Source organism: Phalacrocorax carbo, chromosome 3 (assembly GCF_963921805.1).
Source record: "Phalacrocorax carbo chromosome 3, bPhaCar2.1, whole genome shotgun sequence".
Lineage (NCBI taxonomy): Eukaryota > Metazoa > Chordata > Aves > Suliformes > Phalacrocoracidae > Phalacrocorax > Phalacrocorax carbo.
The window spans coordinates 87,375,408-87,390,574 of NC_087515.1; positions in this window are offsets into that span (position 1 = coordinate 87,375,408).

The following is a 15,167-nucleotide window of genomic DNA, read 5'->3' on the forward strand; positions in this document are numbered from 1 at the left end:
TAAATGTTACTTTATGAATGCCTTTGTTCCCAAGACAGTCATCTTGTTTAACAGTAGCCTTCTAAAAATTGTCGACCCTGTGTAGTCAGTCAGAGGGGCTGGCATTTCCAGAGAATGATTAATTCGCTTAATGATTCTGTAGGTGCCTTTTGCTTCTTTCTTCTTCTTTCTTTCTTCTTTCTTTCTTCTTTTTCTTCTTCATTGTTCCACACCTTGCTTAGGCTGGCCATGCAGGGATGGGATTCAGTGGTTTAAACAAAAGCATATAGTGCCACTTGTGACTCCTAACTAATTGCAGAAATTTGCACAGAGCTGGAAGATATTACACAGGATGTAAGACAGGTAGAAATCAGGTGGGATACTCCACCTGACACTAGATGCCCAGCTGGGTGACTTAGACACTTTTCTGGTTTCTAGACAGCTAAAGAAAGATGAGTCAAACCCCACTCTGAAGATCTAAATCAGCTTCCCAGCATTGTACCAACAGTAAGCTAACTTTACAGCAGAGCTACTACACTACTACTACTGCTACTACCACCACCACCACTACCACTACAACTACTACACCAGAATCAGCAAGGCAACTGGTCTAAAGAAAAACTGTGTTGTCTTCCAAGAACAGTATTTAATGAAGATTTATTTCAAATACATAAGTTCAAAGATGTCTTACCATTCCAGCTTCTCACATTGGTTTTGTAGCCTGACTTACCCTTCAGTGCTTCCCACTCATGGATGAGGCAGACAAGACTGTACTCTTAACTTACAATGCGGTATGCATTGTCCAAATCTAATACCACAAGCACAGCAAACAGCTGTGCAGAAATTCAGGTTATTTAGACCCATTGACTTTCTGGTTTTGGCTTACATAATAGCGTTTCTAACATTTCCAGATGTATGCTTCATATGAGGAGTAGTGTTCATTCTGTGGTGACATTGTTTAGCTATCTAAAGTAAAAATCAATTTATTTTATTTTCTAAGAATGACTACTGCACTAGAAGAGCTTCTGCTACATAAGATATGCTACTGAACCCCAACTGGCAATTTAGAGATAACTAAAACCAGCCATAAATAATTCTACAAGTCTCAAATGTGATACTGAATATGGAACTGCTTTCTTTCAATGTGACCACTTCAGCCTTTTATCCATGCTACTATTCATACTCTGACCTTTAGGCATGTGTTTTACTTTTCCTTTTAATAGGGAATTGATGAATCCATCTACCTGTTGTTGGATTTGTTGCCCATCAGTTCTGAGCAGTAAGTTTTGTTGTTCACTAAAAATTCAAATAATAAGATGTGTCACATATTTCTTTAAAACTAAGACATATTTATTCCAGGTATCCTTTAAAAGCCCTACCAATAAAATTGCAGTACATAGCATATCTATAGTTTGCAGTCAGAAGGAAAACATCCTTCCAAAGATATGTAGTGTAATAACAAGTACAAAGCAATAAACATATAAAAACTATAAAAACCAATACTGAAATATTACTGTGATGCTAAGTAACAGCTAATAGTAAATAAAATCAAAAATTGGCTCAGTAATAGAAATCACGTATTTCAAGGTCGAAGTTTTCTATGAGATTAATGCATAGCCATATCCTTCAGTCTTTCCTCATCTAACAACTCATGAACTGAAGTTGGGAGCACACCTTAATCACGACTAAACAATACAATACTGCCCTAATATTTGAGAATTATCACAGACAAATCCTATGGACATAATTGGTCTTCATAAGGCAAGAGGATGGGCATTCAAAGTCCTTATCGGAACTGTTGTTCTACAGTTCTCTGAATTCAGATATTAAGAAGACTAGGTTTTACCAATTAACTGGAAATACAGTGATTTCCAATATTCTGATATGAATCTACTGTTAGGCAGGACTTTTTCTAAGGGAGAGTCAAGAGTCTGCACACATTCTTTTCTCAATAGATAGCGGGTTTGCAGAGGAGATATGATGAGCTGTGGCAGCATAAAGATATCTTCAGTCTTATATAACTCCAGAAATTGTGAGTTTGTCACAGTCTTTTGTCATGTACGCATTTCAGACATCCTCACCACATTTATATGAGCTAGAAATGAGATACTAAAGACAAGGTTTTCTTGAGCTTTTTTTTTTTTTCTTTTATTCTAAGCTTCTTCAGTTTAATTTGCCTCTACGGATAGTGAATTTTGAGTATATCTTTAAGAAGGAAGCTAACAAAATGTGCAATTATATACCCCAAATTGACTTGTGATGTCAAATTTAAAGAATATGAATCTTCTGGTAATAAGTTTGCCTGAATAATTTATCTGGTATTCCAGTATTCGCTTTCAATGGTAGAGATCACCAGCGAGATATTAAAGATTATTATGTGGACTACTTTGCCGTAACATACTCCTGCAATAAAGCAAATTTAAGAGGAATAAGGCTGGTTTAGAATCCAACTGAGGTGCTTTAGAAATGTGCCTTCTGGCAAGCACCATCAGGTCTCAGGTAATGCAGGCCCCCAGATGTATCAGGATCCCATTTGTAAACACATTGTTAGCATGTTCAGCATACTTTTGAATTTACAACCAATTAAGCCAAGCTGTAGAGCCTGTGCTTGTTCTCAGCAGTAGACTTAACAGTGAACACAATGAATTAGAGAGGGAAAAGAATAAATCCCCTTTGCCCTGACTGGTGAGGCTGCACCAGGACACTGGGCAGTAGCGTGGGCGTGGCTGGAGGATCAGGAAGCAGAACCATGCATAGAAATGAAAGTTCTGATTTACCAAAATGTTCCCTTTGCCTCGAGTATCAAGTTCAACACCTTGCAGAAGGGGAGGGGGAAGGGAGGGAAGGGGAAGGGGTAACTGGCCAAAACCACATCTTTTAAGCTTGATGTGCCTATGTGAGGTGACTAAAATAGCTTCCCATAGCTTCACATCTTTTCCTATACTTCGGATATTTGAGTCACCTTGGATCTGTCCTGTAGATACTTGTGGTAACAACCGTAAAATCTCACACAGAAAGAAACAACATCTTTACATTTCCACCTGTTATTCTTCATTCACTTCTGTCATCCTTAGTCTTTTAGCCTTTAGGATACCACTATCCATCTCTGCACTTCTTAGAACCCCTTTTTGGTTGATGAATTAAGCTTCCTGACCAGAGGGGTATAGTTTCATGTTCCTGCTTAAAATAAAGATTGTCTTGATGAGGTGTAGTTTGTCTCAGAGACATAAAGAAACCACAGTTCATTTTCACAGAAGGGGACCATGACAATGGGAAAATCTTTAGGGAAGGTGAATTTGTGTGGCTTTCAACTCTTCCAATCTATGCCAGTAGTTATTACTGCTAGGTTGGTTAAACAGGTCATAAGACAAAGTGTCCTTGTCTGTGACCAGCAGGCAAGGTAAAAGTCTTACAGGTTCATGCACTCACATTTGTTATAAATTTTTGTTTCTTGATCTTTGACAATTACATAAAGGCTTAGCTAATTAAACAACAAGAGAAAACTGCAGGAAACACCTTCAATTTCTTTTTTCTTTAATTGTCTCAAAAATCCCCATAACAACTTTTACATTTGAATCAAGTTTAACAGACATATGGTCATAACAGAGAAATCATTCTAGTCAGTAAAGCCCCAAGCTAAGCCCAAAATAATTTTATCATTTGTAAATCATTGTCACTTGAACGTTTTCTCAATATGGCTTAATTATAATTCAACACAATGTTAAGCTTCTGGGAAAAGACCTCTATTAAAAGGTACTTCCTGGGAAAAGCGGGAAATTGAGAGCTCTCAGCTAGCATTGCACTTTATTATTCACGTATAATTCTTCTGCACCACTGAACATCTGCTAATAAATTTGATTCAAGTTTCCATGATAGCTTTCACCCTCATCATTCAATCTCTGCATGAGCTTTGTATCTGATGAGAATTTATGTTATTTACTTATTGCCGAGAATTCTTATCCTATTAACAATATAGCCCATAAAGTCATCAGGTAAATTAAAGAAGTTCATAAAGAGCCCCCTTCCCCAATTTAAAAATAAAATAATAATCTTGATTTAGAAGATAATTTCTCTATATATCCTGGAAGCTAACTGACAGATGGTCACCTTGACAGTATGCTGCAGAAGCACAACCAAACATTTATTAAGAGTTTCTGATACAGACGGTGATCAAGAGCATCAGAAGCTATTACTTCTAACTCCGAGTTTTGTCAATCTTCTTTTCCTTTGTGCCTCCACATTTATAGCTAAGATTAAATCCAGATAAAATATAAAAGTTCCTTTGAACAACTACAGATCTCTCATACTGATTTGGTGTATGACTTTGTTCCATGTGATATAGTTATTTTCCATGTGGTTAGACCACGGAATTGAGAGCTCAGATTTGCTAAGTCCAGTGACTGAGATCGCCCAGTGAATCACTGTCGGGTCTCTAAGACCAAGCTTATCAGAAATGCTTACCAATGTTTCTATTTAAGCCAAGCATTTATTTGTGCCAAGCTTGAAACACCCATAGTGGGTGAATCCTCTTAATATTCCTAGCCTTAATCTCTGCATGCATCTCTTCCGTTACATTTATGAATGCAATAAGACTACCTTATTTTGTGCAGTTATGTGACATAATACTTTTGAATACCTCAGAAATGCTTAGTAGAAATGTCTGAGTATAAAATCAGGCTTCCAGGATTATACATGTTAAAAGAGGTCACTACAAAACCAGAAATAGTGAACTAACAGCAAATGCTAGAGTTTGTCCCCAGATGTACATGGTACAGAACATCAGCACACATAGGAAAAGGCAGGCAGTGGCAAGTGAGTCCTGCTTGCCCAAAAGTGTGTCAGGAATGGTTAGGCAGGGGTACTACAGTGCTAGCTGACATGGTCACGCACCATCCAGCAACTCACCCAGAAGGGAAATTCCCAGACAAGAAGAGATGGGAGGTTTTCATTCCCTCTGCAGCTTTTCTTCCCTTTCCCAAGGGAAGTAAAATCATGTGAGAATTGCAAACAGACCTTTCCATTCATCTTGATCCATTTACTTTATGGATTCTGTTGCTTTCATTGTAAGATGCTATCCAACATCCTTGAATATGTTACATAAAATAATCATGTAACATTTCTATGGCTACAGTACCTACTGCGTCATGAAGCAGAAAAGGTTAATTATTGGCCTCCACCATTGTGGCAAATTCTGTTATTTGAAGTAGTGCTGAAAAGTTAATGCATGAATTGCAGTATGATTTAGCATATTTCAGGTTTTATTATGTTTCTCTTTCTATTTTCATTTTTCAATTGCTCAGGCTTTCTTTTGCAAACCTCTTTCATTCTTTTTTTAGATTATGTTGCAAACCTGACACTTTTGAAACTGGAAAGTCAATTGCATTGGTGATGATTCTATCCCCTACCATCCCTGAGGCAGACGATTTAGCCATCCCGTCCAGTATGCATTGCTACATATGGAATTTTTTTCATAGCAGCATGTTGCAATAGTTATTATATTATATCCCTCCTTGAGATTATATTGCTACAGCAATATTATTAAGCTCATTTGATTGGATGACTTGACCCTTAAACTGTTCTACTCTTCAAAATTACTACCAGGAGAAAAGTCCTGCAATCATTTCAGGTTTTATTCACTGCTGCTGATTCTATATTTGAGATCAAAGCACATTCTACTTAATAATAACAAGCAAGATCAGAAATTGGGATAGTAGAGTCTACTCATTTACTTCTGAGTCTATTTGTACTTCACAGTGTCCACAGCAGCCCCACTGATCCTAGAGTCATTTTTTTTAGGTTGTAGGCACTATATGACCTTTTGTATAATGTGATTATTGTTGCAGATATGGCATAAGAGGTCTGGATATAATCTTTTTATAAACTTTCTTCATTTGTAGTTTAACAGTTTTATTTTTTGTACTGTGCTGTGTCTTTCTGGTGCATAAATACTTCACACTGGTTTGATAATCTGTAAATTAAGCATTACCTTAATTAACCAGCCCACATTCAATGCTGGCTCCATTAGTTTTTACAATTAGAGGATGTCTACAGAGCTTATTCATCCAAAATTATATTTTTCAAGATTTGGGCCTATTCACAAGCTCTCATAGCTGTTCTTCATCGAATGAAACTACATCTAGAAGAACAGATCTCTAGTGGGCTTGATTTCCTACTGCCCTACTCCAATAGGCAATTACATTTATGCAAAGCACAAACACTACTAAATCAGAATTATAGCATTCTATACCTAGACTGGACTTGGGTACATTTTTATCTATGTAAAATAATGAGTATCCAGATTATTTCTTCTTTCCTTGGTACAGTTAGAAGAATAAAGTGAGAAGGCTAATGGTCTTAACAGTAGCTTTATAACATCTTTAAACTGAGCAATGTAATCTGTTTATTGCAAAACAAAATTCTGCTGCACCATTTCAAAATAGAGGAAAGGCTGAGGATCTACAAATGCTTATATCTGTATGAAAGATTTTCACACATCTACCATCAGAAGGTTTTCCTCCAAGATTTCTATGATGATGTTTACAGCCAGTTTCTGTCTATTTTGCACTATTTCAGTGACACAGGGCATTGAATTTCTGGCAACTGTTATATAATTTGCCCTGGCTAGTGCAAGGAATTAAACATTTTCTAGAATGACCCTTTCCTCAAATACAGGCAGTGGGTTTTTTTTAAAAAAAAATCAAAAAGTTGTATTGGAGGACTTAGGAGCGAATAGACCCTCTTACTTACACATCTGGCATTCTGGAAATCAGTTACTTGTAACTACAAGCAATTATGATAAAAATGCAATTTAGGAAAGTTTCTAGCAGTAATGATAATGAAGCAATGAAATAGATTGTCTGGGGACATTGTGGATTCTCCACTACTGGAGGTCTTTAAGAATAGGTTAGACAAACGTCTGTCTGGAATATCATAGCACAGACACATCTTTAGCAGGGAAGTAGAATCATAACACAGTGCCTTTGCTGAAGGTCACAGCCTCCCCCAAGACAATGGTCCTAAGCAAAAATAGAGACTGTAGTTCCACGGTACAGAATGGGACCAGCTCCATGGACACACTACAGGTCTCTGACAGTGTCTCCATATGCAACAATTTTTCTCTGACATGTAGAATGGTTAAGCAACGACAGTAGCTCCATGGGTATGCACTTCACGTAGTGTGAAGGTTTTTTTGCAACATATTGAAGTCCTTGATCTGCACAGGGACTGGGGAGGTATGGAACTGCCTGTCTGAGGTAACAAAGGAAGATGGTTCTGCTCTTACTTCTTTGCCCCCTCTTTTGAAAATCAGCCCAGCTTGCTGCCCTGCCAGTCAGACTGAATAGTGCTTCTAGGTTCTAGGTCCTAAAAGTCACCACTTCCGTAAAATATGCAAAAGTGCATTTACAACAGCAGTATTGCAGCAAAGTATTCGTATGAATAATTGAACTGAAACTATAGTTGTCAGAAACACGAGCAAAGTATATGTTGTTCACTATTACCTATGCCTTTCATGTTCACCTCCTGGGGTACTCTCTAATTTGACAAACCGCTGTGGGTTCCTGACTCTCTCTACTTCCAGGTTCACCGCAGAAGGGCTGGCTGGTGCAGAGCGATGCAGCAGGGGCTGAGGCGCTGTCCCACAGCAGCATGAAGTGCAAAAAAGCACATTTGGCTTTTTACTACAGGCACGCTGTAGGCAGACATAACAGCACTGACAACATTAGTCAGTAGCAAAAAGAGGCTGAGTGTGCTTTCTGAAAAGCTGAGTATGGTGCTAGCGTGCAGGAGGGGACACGTCCCTTCGCAGCTGCAGACCACAACTATAAATTTTCTTTTGAGGGTAAGCTAAATCTTTTGGGTTTCTTTCCTGCTCAGTACAAGCCTAAAGAAGGCAACTCAGGGTGGGTAAATTAGGTGTTGGGGGAGGGGGAGGAGTCCCTCTCTACTGCCAGCAGAAGGTGCCTAAGCAGAGCTCAGTCTCCTCAAGCCAGAAGTGCTGTGTAATTTTACAAAGAGTTTAGACTGTATAATTGTCACTGCTTCACATTTCTGCTCCTACACCACCACCCCTTTCCTCAGCCATCTTGTATTCATGTAGGCTCGTGGGGTACCAGGTTAATAGGATAATGCAAATTAAAATTAACTTTTTCCTTTAAAGTTGGGCAGTTTTAACTGATCATTTTCTGCCCACCAAAGGCTATAACAAATATTTGCTCCATCGCAAGTGGGAATGTCAGTAAGGAGCCACAGGCAGTAGCGGGGAGAAGGAACCAAAATACCTTTAAAATTTGAGAAGTAACAGCATTTTCCTCCTTGAATCTATTCCAAAACTTCCAGTCATTGTCCCTTATGCCCCATATATCTGCTTTCTGTATGCTTTTTTATCACTAATGAAATTGCCATGATCAAATGCCTGTAATTCAGACTCATTGCATCAGACCAAGAAGCTTAATTCTCATCAGCCAGTGAATCTCAGTTCCACTGAAATTTCACTGAAGTCATTGCAGCAGTAAAAATGATGTGAGAGCAGAATTAAGCTCTGTCCTAAACTACCGATTTATTTACTGTGTAAAAATTTAAGGCATTTATTATTTATAGATACAGACATGTAAAATAACCTCTTTCTGTTTATTTTTTGAGAAATTGGGATCATGTTGTTATTTGCTTGTTCAAATATAATCTGTGACTGCATTCAACAAATAATAAAAGTGAGATCATTTAGAACTTTTTTTCTTAAAGTTTATTTAACATGAAGAGGCTCTTTCTCTTTGACCAGTGCTTTGTAAGCATTTTCACTAATCTTATCTGATACCTTTGATTTAATTGAGAAAAGCAATTCTAAAATAATGTCTTCTTTTTTTTATGCTTTTGTTAAAAAAAAAAAAGAGTAATATAATTAAGACTATGCAAAGCAAAAGGAAAACAACAGCAATAAACAAACACAAAAGCAAAACCAGCAAAAAAACTCTTGAATGCCCAGGCAGAACAAAGGCATGTGCACGTCTACAATAAAAAAATTGCTGCAGTCAACATATAAGTAGGTGACCTGTAGATGATCTAATTTTAAAATATTACATTATGATGGTTTGAGGGGGGAGAAATAAAGGAAGGAGGGGAGGAAAGAAGGAAGGGGGTGTTCTGAATACCAAAGGTTTATTCGTAATAAAATAATTTTACACCACTTTTATCTTAATAATGTTTTAAGATTTCTCATTAAAAACAGGTCATGGGCTTAGTGGAACATCATTGAAGAGGGTATAAAACATCTGCTGAAATCTATTTCTGTGTCATTAATGCTACAAATAAAAAAAAATCACCTTTACTTTTAAGTGTTTGCTGCAAATTATGGTATAAAACAGGAAAAAAAATCTCAGAAGAATCAGTGGGAGTCATTCCATTGCCTGTGCTGTCCACAGGCAATGGATCAAGCCTCTAAACTTGAAGCCACTGGCAGCTCTCTCTTTGACTTTACTCATCAGCAAAGTTACGTCTTTCAAATTCTCAAGGTTAATGCCAACAGTGATTGCTGATATGCTGTCACCTGTACAAGCCAGTAGCCTTTCTTGGAGAGAGAAGAAAGAACTCCTGCTTAAATTAGATTAAAGACACGATGCAAAGGAATTGGTATGAACAACTTCAAGACACACAAGCCTTTAACTGCCTTTGTAAACTACAGGATATTTGAACGGCATTAGATAGTTGAATAGCGAGTCAGAACACAGACATACAGATTTCCTTTTTGTGCAAATACCTAAGAAAAGGCTTTTCCCATCAAAACAGAACCACAAGGAAAGGTGCAGAGTAGTTTGTATGTCTTCTGTAGATAAGACTTTTCCTCCCATCTTCAATATGATATGAAAAAGGAAATGTGACCATTCCCTGAAGCCCAGAGTAGAGATGCCAACATGATTTTTTTCCCAGTTAGAAAACATCCTTTCATTAAAATAAGTGACTAAGGCCAAAAGTCTAGGCAGCTAAACCTCACTGAAACCCAGGATATAGTTGTCATCTAGGGACTGAAGGAAAAGAATATGAAACCATTTTTTTTGACCTGAAGTAAGCTTTGAATGACAGAAAACAAGGAAGCTCTCTTAACCATCTTATTGTGTTTACTCTGTGTAATTAGCCTCCCTAGAACCATGTCAGGTTATTACCATAAATGGTAATTACGCACAAGGATCGGTGGAAGGAATACTTTAGTTATGTTTAAAAGAAAAATCAGTGAACTTTTCAAATTCAAAACTTTGCTTTCATTTCAATTCCGTTTCTAATAATACAATATTACAGTCAATACCATTTTATCTTTTTGTGAGTAAGAATCCAACAGTAAATATACTTTTTTGATCTGTGTAGGGCAAGACTTGAGGTCCCAGAGTGTGAAAATTTTTCCCATTCTCTTTACTTATACTCTGTTACTATGACATCTTTATCTCTATTAAGGACAAGGTCTTAGTCCTTGCTATAACTGAGCAGGCCATGGAAGGGTTAAGGAAATGTCCATATTTCTACAATGTTCACACATTGTTGTCCGTGGCAGGTGTGACACCCTTTTCTGCCCCAGGTCATATTCTACAGCAAATATCCAGCACAAGGGCAGACATATAACCCCAGAGAGAAATATACCTTTGGTCATTTTGCTAAGTTGGTTGTTGAGAGCAGCAACAGAGACCCAGAAGAAAAATGGTCACATCAGATGATCATTTTCAGAAACATTTCAGTGTACAGTGATGACTAGTTCTCTGCCTGGATTCTGCCTGATTGCATATACAGGGTCAGGTAGTCACTGTATGTTCTGCAAACAAACACTGTGCAATTACTCAGGCAGGTTACAGCAGCAAAGAGAAACAGGAGATTTCAGAGAGGGAAATGAATCATCAACAAGTTCTCCTAAGGAAAAAAGAAAATATTTCCTTATTTTCTTGCACTTATTAATTTACTTCTGCCCTGTTTTTAGCCATATTTCTTTCTCTTGAAATAAATTCTTTCTCAAATTATTTTTATCAAATGTTAGTAGAATTTGGGGATTTTTCAAACATTAAAAGCTGTTATTTCAATTAGCTTTCTACTATTAGCTATATTTTACTTAGAATGGCAGTTCTGAGAAGCCTTGACAGACAAGACAGAGGAAAACAGCTTCCCAATCTACAAACTGTATTTAATTATTTGTTTTTACACAAGATTGTAAGCTTACTAAAGCATCAGATTTTGCTGTTGTCTAGATTGCAGAGGACCACAGTGATTCAGTTGTTATTCTATCATGTGGTCTGGAAGTAAGGTGGCCATGAAGCAACATTAATAAACGGATGAGTGCCACCATTTTTAGTACTTCTCCTCTCTCTCATCCCAGCAAGACCAACCTGTTGCAATACAATGTAAAGTTTGCTTCCAGTCATCTTGCTTTTATTACTGGTGAATAGCTTCTTACTATACAAGTGGCCCACTGAAATTACTTGCATACATCCAGTGTAAACAAAGAAGGCATGAACAGGCATTTATTAGTCTTGATAACATTATATTAAGCCCTTTGTTTGTATTTAGGTGATAAGGGTTGAATTTTCAGAAGCTGGCCTACATCCCTTAACTTGAAACTTCACAACACAGACTCCTGCACATGAAGTACTGTCCCAGGCTCCTTACATAAAGGGAAATAGGTGTTTTAGGGCACAATATGTCTGAAATATTTTAGGCAACTCCTTTAGGATGAAAAGAACTGCACCTCAGAAACCCTTCTTCATTGGCTGGGAGAGAAGTCTAAGAAGACTAACTCAGGTGCCAACCTTTGCTGTCTAGAGGTCATGTAGATCCCACCACCGATTTCTAAAAACGTAGGTGTGTAGTCTAAAATAGTGTCTCAACCCAACATCCATCTAATTTATGTCAGTCTGAGGGTGAAATGGTTTGCTTTCTGGAGATCCTAGGGTGTTTTTACTGATTTTCAACTCAGATAACTTCAGCCGTCTAAACAAAAAATTGTCAAGTATACAGAGTATTCTAAGCCACCTTATAGTCTTGAAACAGGGTCACCCTAAACATCGCAGTAGTTCAGAGATGTAGGATAAGTCAATTTCTAGAGGTGACACTCTCTCTTCCTTCACTTAGATGAGTAGTCACAATGAGTATTCTGAAACCAGATACCAAATTTTAGATTACTGAAGACCAGTGACCTAGGTATACAGGTTTCAAAAGTAAAACTGCTCCTAATTTACTTCATTACTTTCAGAAGAACTTTGATGAGGAAGTTGCCATTTAGACCAGCCCTCTTGTGGTCCATTACTCAGGCTGATTATTAACCATTTCAGTGTATTGTATTCCAGTTTCACACTACCTTCAGATTTGATCAAGTCTCCTAGTACTTCCTCAGAGAAATCAGAAGAATGTCATAGTTTTAGATTTTATGTACTATAGAACAAGGATGTGAATGTGTGTTCATATATGCATATGTGTTTAAGCACTGCAAAGAGTGTTCCTCTCTTGCCAGGACTCACACAGTCATACTGTTACACTGATCATCATAATAATGGTGACAACATCAAAAACTTCTGCTCACTCTATCCTTCCCATGAAAATGAGACAGCACATGCAACTTGGAATGTTCTTAGAGCAACAATTAGCCAATTCAAGGGCATTATTAGAAATATGAAAAGAGAACCACCCATCATCCCAAGTGGTGCATGTTTACCACTCGCTCTAAATAGCTGTGCCTAGGAGTCGAGGTTAAACTGTTTCCCCTTCTGATTTCTGTTATCATCCTGTCATGCTGCACCTTCTGATCAGACAGTGCATAGTGAATTTCTATTGTCACTTTACTCCCTTTTTAATTTCCTAGTCCCCCCATATTTCTTCAGAAATCTCACATAGGCTGCTTTGAAAACTTTGAAATGCAGTTCTTTCCTCTTCTGTTCTTTCTGTATCTATTATTAATAAATACAAGTTCTAAATATGTAGCCCATCACTGATGAACTCTCTTTCCCATGCTACATTGTTTAAGTATCTTGTACTGATATTACTTATGTATCTATGGAACGTTCTAATTTTGCTTAATTTACCTGTTTAGGGTTTTACATATGTATTCAAGACTGACCTGAAAGCAGAACTGTTACTGTTATCATTACATTTCAGAACAGTTAGACCAAAAAATGCACTAGTGCAGGTGCACGTTAGGCAGCATCTGCATTAGCAAATATCATGGCCCAGTATGTTATGTACTAATCTGTGGAATGAGATAGGTGATGACGAAGATCCGACATCCATACCACACATGTTCCATGGCAGGGAGATTACTTCGGACTAGTTCTCGTATGGCGAGGATGGGATGAACGTCCATTTGTGGTTGGAGTGTGGTAACTCGATCTATACCTCCACCACATCTTCCAGTTCAGCTTCAGATGAAAGAAAACCATTTCATGCACTCTGACATCACTCCACAATAAATTAAACTGCCTGGAGAACACCTTAACCTAAAATGCCAGCAAAGAACATGTGCCCAAAGTGTCATAAAATACTTCTTACTTTAGCATTTTTATTCATTTTCATAGTGGTAGTGAAAGCTATTTTAAGGCTACTTCATGTGCTACTTCAGAACAAACACAGAAATAGCTGCAAAGGCACTACCAAGATGTTTCAAAATAATTTTTCATGTTGCGTGGTCAGCGAAATTTTTGCAAAAACTACAGAGTCCTGTAGCAGCCAATTAATTTTTTTTTCAAAATTCAGCCTGCAGCAAAAACATCTTTCTAGCCATTTGAATCTTATTATAGCTCATGTATCCAAGTACCTGAAAGGGGAACACAAAAAATCAAGACAATATCTGGTTAGTATTGAGAATCAGCAGTGGTCTTAATGGTCAGGAAGAGTGTCACAAGAGATATGAGCAACGGCTATTTTATTTTTTCAAGGTTTGTACCTCCACTAATTACCTTATAGAGTTCTCATCATATTTTATAACATTTCAAGCCCTCATTCAGCAAAAATTTACATATATATTCTACTCTACACTTCTGAATATTCCCACAAGGCTACTTCAGACGATTCACATCACAACTATTATATATATCAGAATATATTTCCCCCCCTTCTTTTTCTAGTACGCTTTGTTCAAATTAACTCAATACATTGTTTCTTCGAAAATATACCATAATCAAAACAAAGTCTTTTAATTGAAGCTGAGTAAAGTGTTCCAAATATAGCTAACAACCAACATTCATCATGAAGAAAATAAGTAACTGACTACACTGAAAAGTAGACTGCAGTTGTAAGCTGTATGCAGAAAATCAGGGGACTTCGGGAGTGTAAAGAAAGAGAATAAGATACAATTCCTGATAATCTTCTCCACCATTGACAGAATAGTGAAAAGGTAATTAAATAAGTTAAGCCTGGTAGAAGTTAAAGTAAGAACCAGTGCAATATTTTTAATTTTAAGATCAAAACAAACTGAATGTAAATAATAAAATCGGCTTAATTTCCAGAGAGTGTTTCAGAGAGCTTCTGTTTTAATTCCATATACTGCAACATCAGAGTGAATACTGAGAACGCTTCACCAAACAAAAAGACCAACCAATAAAAGATCAACATTATACCATTTCCTTCTATTTGTCTCCCCACAGCATGGGAGTTATAAGCTGTGCTGCTATAAAAGCAGATGATTCACAATAATCCTGTGGCAAGTTTCATCAAAAAAATCATCAGTAATAATGTGTTGCGAATAATGCAGCCATGGATTGATTTGGTGCAAATCCACATGTATATTTCCACATTCTCAATCAGAGTGAGCTGATTCTTTGATGCTTTGTTCTAAAGAATGTCTTGATTTTCTACAAACTAACCCCATTCAGGACAATTCTATTCAATGCACACACACACCCATCAAGGTGAGGTTTAATTCTAACTTTTATTTTCTTATTATTTTCTGTTTTTCTGTAGAGTTTCCAAATTTGGCTAGGTATGGGCCAAAGATTTGCTAAGGTATAATTCTTCCCCTCCCACAGACTAAATAAATAAATAAATAAATACACCCCTAAACCATCACATCCTAAAATAAAAGAGAAGCTCAGAAAGCAAATCATTTGCAGCACTGTGAGCAGAAGTAATTTTCAGACCTCCCAATTCAGTGTCATGGCCTTTACTTTCTGCTGCTCTTTTGACAGTCATTGAGGCAAAGGAAGGAAAATTACATAAAGTACCATAGTTAC